This window comes from Metopolophium dirhodum, chromosome 1, assembly GCF_019925205.1.
Source record: "Metopolophium dirhodum isolate CAU chromosome 1, ASM1992520v1, whole genome shotgun sequence".
NCBI classification, from domain to species: domain Eukaryota; kingdom Metazoa; phylum Arthropoda; class Insecta; order Hemiptera; family Aphididae; genus Metopolophium; species Metopolophium dirhodum.
In genome coordinates this window covers 86,206,401-86,215,417 of record NC_083560.1, presented here as the reverse complement: position 1 = coordinate 86,215,417, position 9,017 = coordinate 86,206,401, and the positions used below count along the sequence as shown (strand labels likewise).

The following is a 9,017-nucleotide window of genomic DNA, read 5'->3' as shown; positions in this document are numbered from 1 at the left end:
TATCACAGGTTATATTTTTGAATATCTATAGGTTTTAGTTGATGCATGGTACAGTGGGTAATATGTAGCCATGTAGATACCTACATTTTACACTTTGACCAACTACTTAGATTCTTATATCACACACTTTATTAGTTATTGAGTTATCTATAAGTATTTTTTCACTCGGCGTTTTTTTACACGGAGTGTTTTTGTAGGGTGAAAATGTGAAATATACTTTAATGCAAAGCTGTTTGGTAGTTCGCTATTTTATTCTCTTGTAATGCTACAATAATTTTCTTAGTCAAGTTAGATGTTTAGATTTCTTTGAACAATCTGTTTAGTATTTCTGGCCGTCTGATATAGAACTATATATACTTAATATAGTTATAACTTATAGTAATCTAATTTTTCTATTATTCAAATGTAAATTGCAAACGTAAAAAATAGTTTATCATATCTGAACTACTTACAATTTAAATCACAGTGCTTAACGCTGTTTTGTACAATACGTCTGTCCAAATAAATTGAAATTATAAAAACGTATTTATTGTAACTGAAAATTACAACATAACACATCCACGGCACAAGTGGTAATGAACATATTACAATTATAATAATAAACATATTACAATTATGTTATTGTACTAAAATAAAAATAGAAGTAATAATAATAATAAAATATAATATACCAAGTTGAAAAACATTATAGCCTGTTATAAATATATTACAGCGGCCTATACTCTAATATATATAGTATATACACATAATATTTACTTAAATAACAGGTGTAGCTATTATTATCACGAGTTAAATACTTCAACTACGTTAAAGTTAATTTAAAGTTAATGCTGAAATTCTATTTTATACAAAATAATATTCGTTAGAAATGTCAGCCGGTAGGGGATCATCCCACCATAGAAAAGAATAACTAATAGAAAGGCAACTCAATGATAAATTTCCGAGACAGTGACTGCAGCGTCTTGGTGTCGGATGGATGAATTATTTTCGAATATACGCCCTTATCAATCTCGATTATATTCTTATCAGTTATTATATCCATATACTTTTAATTGTGTTAATTTTTAATAAATTATTTGTTTTAATAATTGAAAAAATGATCTATTTTTTCAAATATAAGTAGGTAAACGCATTTTATTCACTTCAAAATAAATAATCAAAACAAGTTACTTTAGGTAAATAATATTAAATTATTATATTATTATTATTATAGTGCCATCAATAGTTTAAAGAAATTGTTATTCTTCTCATTGTATTCGTATTTGAATTTGATCAGAAATAAAAATAAAATTATTTATGTGTTACCATACCTGTTTATCATACCTGGGAACAAATCTTAGACACGCCTATGCGTATCATAGAGTAATATTACTCTGTGGTGTGTATATGCGTCGTGTGTACGCGCAATCATGACAAAATATATTTCTAGGTATGTCAGCAACATTGTGATACGCATATCCTCGGGAAGTACCCCCACTTTTTACCGTGTATTACGTTCTCCGTCTCATTGGTCGTATACAAAGTGTATTGAAAAGGTGTCGTCACTCTGGACCCATATATATATATGCAATCTTGATTGAAAATATTACCACAGTTCTATAGTCACCAGAGCGCGCCTTGACGTGAATTAATATACCGCAGGACGCGTATATTTAACAAAGACGGTAGATCGGAAATTTATCATTGAGTTGCCTTTCTATTAGTTATTCTTTTCTATGGTGGGATGATCCCCTACCGGCTGACATTTCTAACGAATAGCGAGCGTTTGTGTCCGATCTATACATATTACAATTATGTTATTGTACTAAAATAAAAATAGAAGTAATAATAATAATAAAATATAATATAGCCTGTTATAAATATATTACAGCGGCCTATACTCTAATATATATAGTATATACACATAATATTTACTTAAATAACAGGTGTAGCTATTATTATCACGAGTTAAATACTTCAACTACGTTAAAGTTAATTTAAAGTTAATGCTGAAATTCTGTTTTATACAAAATAATATTCGTTAGAAATGTCAGCCGGTAGGGGATCATCCCACCATAGAAAAGAATAACTAATAGAAAGGCAACTCAATGATAAATTTCCGAGACAGTGACTGCAGCGCCTTGGTGTCGGATGGATGAATTATTTTCGAATATACGCCCTTATCAATCTCGATTATATTCTTATCAGTTATTATATCCATATACTTTTAATTGTGTTAATTTTTAATAAATTATTTGTTTTAATAATTGAAAAAATGATCTATTTTTTCAAATATAAGTAGGTAAACGCATTTTATTCACTTCAAAATAAATAATCAAAACAAGTTACTTTAGGTAAATAATATTAAATTAATTTTATTAATACAGACATCAACAAATTAATTATAACAAAATATTTCTAAATTATTTCTAATATTAATCAATATAAAAATCAGTCTACATTAGTTAGTAAATATAAATTATCATATCATTTAGGAAAAATATTTCTAAATTATTTACATACAATACAAATATAAAAAGAAATTAGTCTTGAGGCTTACGCATAGACTTAATACACAAAATATACAATTTTGATTAAGGAACATTTAAAAAACAAGGTACACACAAATATTTAATATCGCATTACAAATACTATTTTGTGAATAGAGAGGGAACTGTACAACATTTATTGATATTTTAAATATAAAAAAAAGATTAAAATTTTCTGTTTTTTAAATGTTTATATTTACAAAATTTAACATAACGATTATAAGCATTGATTTTAATTGGATCTTTTTCATTGGCATTAATTGATATTTTACCATTGAGAATTTTATTGATATTGTTACACCAGTTATGTATTAAAAATTTAATAATACAATTTAAAAAAGTTTTACTAAATAATTCTTCATGGACAGGACATGATAGTATATTTGAATTTAATTGTTGATTAACTATTGAAAAAAGATTTGATTTTAAATTTGAAGTGTGACATGAGATTGGTAATTGTATAGATATTATTTGAATTATGTTTTGTACAAGGGAACAGAAGGTTTCATTTGGATATTTTAAAGAGATTATGTTATTAGAATACTCGCGGTTAGAAATAATATCATGATTACTTGTTAATTGAGTTGTACATAATTGTGTTAAGCAATTGCAGTTTTTGAAAAAAGTTTTATTTAATTTTTTAATAATGTAACCTGAGATGTAAGTATGTGTTAGTAAGTTAAATTTTGAACATCTTCTGGTTGTTTTATCAAGTTGTCGGTAATGGTCTCTGCACTAACAACACTTTCGGAAACTTCAGAGGTACTATCATTACCTTCTCCTCGTTCTGAAGTTGAATTGTCAAATAAATGTTGATAAGAAGTCAAGCAAGATGTTGCTAGATCGTATTCGCAATTACTGCCAGGAGAATGTGTTGACATTAAATTGTTTAGAAGTAATGTCTTATACGATGCCGAAAATGAATTGCACGAAGGGTTGGTGTTTCTACATCCCATACTACGTGAAGAACCAAAGAAATTTTCAAGTGAATCTTGATTTAGATTCCGAGGTAAAACAGACTTAATGCCCTTACTATGTAGGAATGTAAATATTGCTTTTAAACCTGTAAACAAAATAAACTCAATTTATAAATGGGAACATAAGAATTAAAATATATCAAATAATAATAATTTAAATAAAATAAAAATGAACAAAAATGAACTACTAACCTCTAATTGTTTTTTCCCAATTTTTCACAGTGGGAGGTCTTTGACGTTTTTGAGATTTTGAATCAATAAATACCATAGAGTGTAATACTGGTAATGATTTTTCCCACGGATCAAAATGATTAGATTTCATTGTAATTGCTATTCTATATTTTTTACCATCAACTATTTTGTTATAAGAACCATTTACAGAATCAAACAACTGGTCAAAAAATAAACAAAGATTTGCAGTACCTCGAGCATCGACATCAATTATTTTTTGAGCTGAAATACAAGGAAGCAATTAGTATGTGTTAGTATAAATTACCTTGTATAAGATATGTATGCCTATAAAAAATATTATAACTTATTATAATATTATACTTACAAGCTAAGAATGCCATTAGTGAAGACTGAAGATACTCGCTGCCTAAAAACTTGGGTTGCACACTTCACCTTCATTTTTGAGATCTTTTGAGGTATGACATGGTTATCAGTTAACCTAGGTAACATCTTCAAATTCTCCATTTCACTACCTTTCCGATATAAATCTATTATATATTGCCATTTAGCTTCATATGTGATGTTGTCAATAGTGAAAATCAAGTTTTTTGTCAACAAATTATTTCGAATGCATATATTATTACCTTTTAATAAATGTGGTGCATCAAATAAGTGAATAATTTGGAAGCATTTATTGTTACTTTGAATTCCATACATGTCATCTCTATATTCCTTATTCTGTCTAAGGTAATGCGCTTTAGTAACAGAATGTAAGTTATTGATAGCAGCTTTATTTGTCGCTCCTTGGTAACTTATAGCGGCCACTACATAAAGACCAGTTAAATACACTTCACAGATAACATCTTTAATAATTTTTGAAAGTCTATGACTATTTGTTGACCCTTGGCAAAAGAAATAGGCGATTGGTTGTTTGTATTTTTTAGTAATACCACGAACCATGAACACCAATGCATAGTCAGCAAACTTCTGACTTATTTCATACCCATAATCCTCAAACCCTTCAATTCTGTCTAAATGTTCATTGTAATGTAATTCAGCACTGATGCTCATTTCATCAAACAACAAAGAACAATATTTTTGAGAAGGTGGTAATTTTTCAACATTACTTTTTAGAACTTTCATCAGAACAGGATTGATACCAGAGTTTATGGGTACATTTGATAATAAATTAAAAAGTGTTTTACGACTGGGTAAAGTGAAAAGCTTTGATAGTAGGCGATAGCACTGTGGACTACGTTTGTATAGAGAAAGACTTAACACTTTTTCATCTCTAGTAAATCTTTGAAACAGTGCACGTACTCTACGTGGCACCGCTGCGTAATGATTGATAGCTATTCCTTTTGTTTCAGTATAAAATGTGTGTGTTTATTTCTATTAAGAATTATATATTTTACAATAAGTGGGAGGGGTCCGAGGGCCAACTGGTCACCGGGATCCCCGTACAAGAATGTGAATGTTTTGTTAGTACAATGTTTGATACAATTTATGGGATGGGAACGAGACTTAAACACACCGGGCCCGCTTATAAAAGTGGCGTCCGCTCTATGAGTCTCGTCCGGTATGCGTGGCCGTAACAGGCGCGCTTGGGGTGGTCTATATATTATGTATGGTTGTCCTGAAAAGGACAATTTCTATATAATTCCCGTGGCTATCCGACAATATAGCTGTCGGTCGGGATAAGTTCAGCTTCGGTGTCGTTGGAGCCGGTGTCCCCGCGGTCTCGGTACACTTATTACGACTTCGCCCGTATTTACGCTTTGACGTGGATTGTTAGCACTTCGAGGACGTTCGTCAGGTGTCTGTGGGTAAGACAATGCCTGATAGCCGATTGGCCCTGAGTGGTGCTAAACAAGTACACGCCGTCAGTCGTATGATATAGGCAACCCGTAATTCGTTGCCGGTGGGGTCGACGTTGTCGGCGGTCTTGCTCTCGTTTCGTAGCTGGTCTCGTTGGAACGTTTGGTAGCTCGCTTCTCTAACAGGCTGAATTTTCCGCAGATCGACGTTGTCGGCGGTCTTGCTTTCGTTCCGTAGATGGTCTCGTCGGAGCGCTTGATAGCTCGCTTCTATCACAGGCTTCGTTGTGTCTTGCTAGGAGATGTTGGTTGTTAGAAGGTTTAAAGTGAAGTGTCCTTACATTGCTTTGCTTTGCTTTGAAAGGGATGGCTATGCCGTTTACTATTCCAGGCTTATGCCTCTACTAGTGGATGGAAATTAAGAAGAAATGGTTAGATTTATTGGTCTGCCCAAGAGAGTGGGTAGGGTTTCAATTTACGTTTAGTATTTGGGGGAGGGTGTGTTTTACCTAGAAGTCGGATGTGAGTATGATTCGAGAAAGAATTTTTGTAGAACATTGATTTGGTTTGGGAACGAATGGAGGTTTGAATAGATTTGAAATTTGTCGATTTTAGAAGGACCGAATTTCTAACGATAGTGGGCATACGCGTTATGGTGCGTATGCCGATGTTTTGGACGGATTCGATTTGGTTCCATTGAGAGGGTCCTATAAAGGGTGCTCAAGAAGAGCCAGCGTACGTTAGGATTGGTGAGACGTAAAGTTTTAGTATGTTAAGTTTCGTTGTCGTTGGGACGGGGCTAGTGCGATTTAGTATGGGGTAAAGCAAACCTCGGATGCGGGTAGCCTTTTTGGTGATGTTTTGAATATGTTTGCCGAAAGTGAGTTTGCGCCCGATGGTGACGCCGAGGTATTTTGCTTTGTCGGACCAGTTAATGGAGTGGTTGTCGAGTAGTAGTGGTGGTACGTGGGTGGTATTTGAGTGTCCGAAAATGATACCTACAGTTTTGGTCGCGTTTATTTTGATTCGCCATCGGTGAAACCATGTGGTTGCAAGGTTAAGTTGGTGTTGTAACTGTATGGCTGCTCGTTTTTGGTTGTGGTCGTAAGTAAAGAACATCGTGTCGTCGGCGAATAACGAGAGATGAGCTTTTGAAGTCGTCGGAATGTCGTTTATGTAGGTCAAGTAGAGAGTTGGTGATAGGCAGGATCCTTGAGGGACGCCTGCGAGAATGTGTCTGGTGGACGAGAAAGAGTCTTCGATTTTAGCGATAAAAGTGCGGTCGGTGAGAAAGGATTCGATGATTTTAATGATTTCGGTCGGGATGTTGAGTTGAGAAAGTTTGTAAAGGAGTCCGGCGTGCCAGACTCTGTCGAAAGCTTTCTCCACATCAAGAAATATAGAAGCGGTGTTTATGTTGTTGTTAAAGTTCTGGCTGAGTTGGTGAGTGAGTTTGGTCAGTTGGTGGGTAGTAGAGTGTTTGGGTCTGAAGGTAAACTGTTCTGGGCGGATTTTGTCACGGAGTATGTTTTGCAGGTGAGTGAGTATGAGTCGTTCGTAGATTTTTGATAGGGAGGAAAGCAGAGCGATTGGGCGGTAGTTTACGGGTAGTTTGTGGTCTTTGCCTGGTTTGGGAATGGAAATTATGACTGCTTTTTTCCAGGCAAGTGGAAAGTAGCAGATTCTGAAGGAGCTGTTTATAATTTGCGTTAGGGATAGTAAGATATTGTTGGGAAGAAATTTAAGAACCGTGTTGGTGATGAGATCATCGCCTGGGGCTTTCTTCTTGCGAAGGTCGCTTATGATTTTTTGAACGGTGCCGGGGGTGGTGAACAGGTTAGATTTTATAGTATTTTGGTTTTGTAGTGAATGGTAGTAGGCGGTCACTTCTGGTATGTCGGGACCGGGGTTGGTTTGGAATTGTTGTTCGAGAGAGTCCGCTATCAGCTCGGCTCGGTCTTTGGCCGGAAAGACAAGACCGTTTGGCCCGGTCAGAGGGTGAGAAGCTGGACGTTTATGAAGGAGGCATTTGTTGAGTTTGTAAATGGAGTTGTCTTGTTGGTCAAGAGAGTTTAGGAAGGTGTCCCATTGGTCAGTTTTGTGAGTTAGAAGTAAGGTACGAATTAGTGCGATTTTGGCGTTTAGTTGGCGTTTAACAGTTGGGTCACGGTTTCTCTGCCATAGACGGCGTAGTTGGTTTTTTCCAGTTATTTCTAGTTTTATGTAGTCGGGAAGTAAGAGGGACGAGTTTTTGAGTTTAGGAGTAAATACGCTAGCTTCGATAGCGTGTTGCAGGTTTTTGGTCAGACAATCGACTGCTAGGTCAATTGAATGTTTGTCATTTGTCGGTGGTACGGGAGAGTTTGGTAAGTTGGTAAGGATCGTTTTGTATTTTGTCCAGTTAATGAAGCGGTTAGTAGTAGGAGGAGACGATGAGATCGGAGTACATAGAGTCTCAAGAAGTATAGGGTTATGGTCGGAAGATAGTTCGTTGAGGTTTTCGATTTGGGTCGGGTATGGTAGACGTGCGAGGGCGATGTCGAGTACGTCGGGTCTGTGACGGGCGTAAGTGGGAAAATGTGTGGGGGAAGAGGGGGCAGTAATGACATAGTCCGAATGTTGAACGTGATCAAAGAGAACACGGCCGGTTGCGTTTGTTGAGTGGCTGTACCACAGTGGGTGTTTGGCGTTGAAATCGCCTGCCGATATTTGCCATTCCGCGCTTTGGGTAAGTAAGTCTAAGTCAAGTGTCGAGAGAGTGGCGCCAGGTGGTTTGTATACCGCTGATACAAGTATTTCATGGTTGTTAAGTTTGATAAGGACTGAAGAGGTTTGAATGGTTGTGTTAAGAGTCATAGGTTGGTGGACGATGCGACGGTGAATAAGGACGGTCGTGCCGCCGTGAGGGGGCGAGCCCCGGGTAGTCGGTAGGTCGTTCCTGTACGTGAAGTAATTTGGAATGTGAAGGTTGGTGGAGGGAGATAGACGAGTTTCATTAAGTAAGATTATGTCGGTTTTTAGTTGGAGCGCGAGAGCTGTTAGTTCATGAAGTTTGTGTGTAATACCGTTGGAGTTCCAAAACAGGATTTTTAAGTTATTCATTGGGAGGCGTGAGAATTGTCAGGAATGCTTTTATGGTCGTTTCCATCAGTGTTTTGGGGTCCTGGTTGGTTGCCAGGGCAGTCAGTAGGTTGGTCAGGAGGTTTAGGATCAGGGACAGGTTGATTTGTGGTGCTTGGGGAGTGGGGGAGGGGGGAGCTGCTCCGGCAGTTGCAGTAGCGTAGGACAGGGTGGGCCTAGGTGCAGGTGGAGGAGGTGGTGTTTTTTGAATAGGAAGGGTTTTGTTTGGTTTTGGGATGGTTTGGGCCTGAGTTTGTGGTTTTGGTTGGTTTTGAGCCAGTAAGTGGGGGCAACCTCGGAAATTTGCGGTATGTGATCCGCCGCAGTTGCAGCATGTGGGGGCTTGTTCGCGGGTTTTTTGGCAGTCGCTAGCCAAGTGGTTACCTGCACATTTCACACATCTA

The 9,017-nt window shown here is 36.3% G+C and overlaps 1 pseudogene; it reads right to left on the bottom strand.

Annotated features, from left to right (window-relative positions):
• Positions 1 to 2,693: 2,693 nt before the first annotated feature.
• LOC132934022 (uncharacterized) lies at positions 2,694 to 4,201 on the bottom strand (annotated as a pseudogene).
• Positions 4,202 to 9,017: the final 4,816 nt, after the last annotated feature.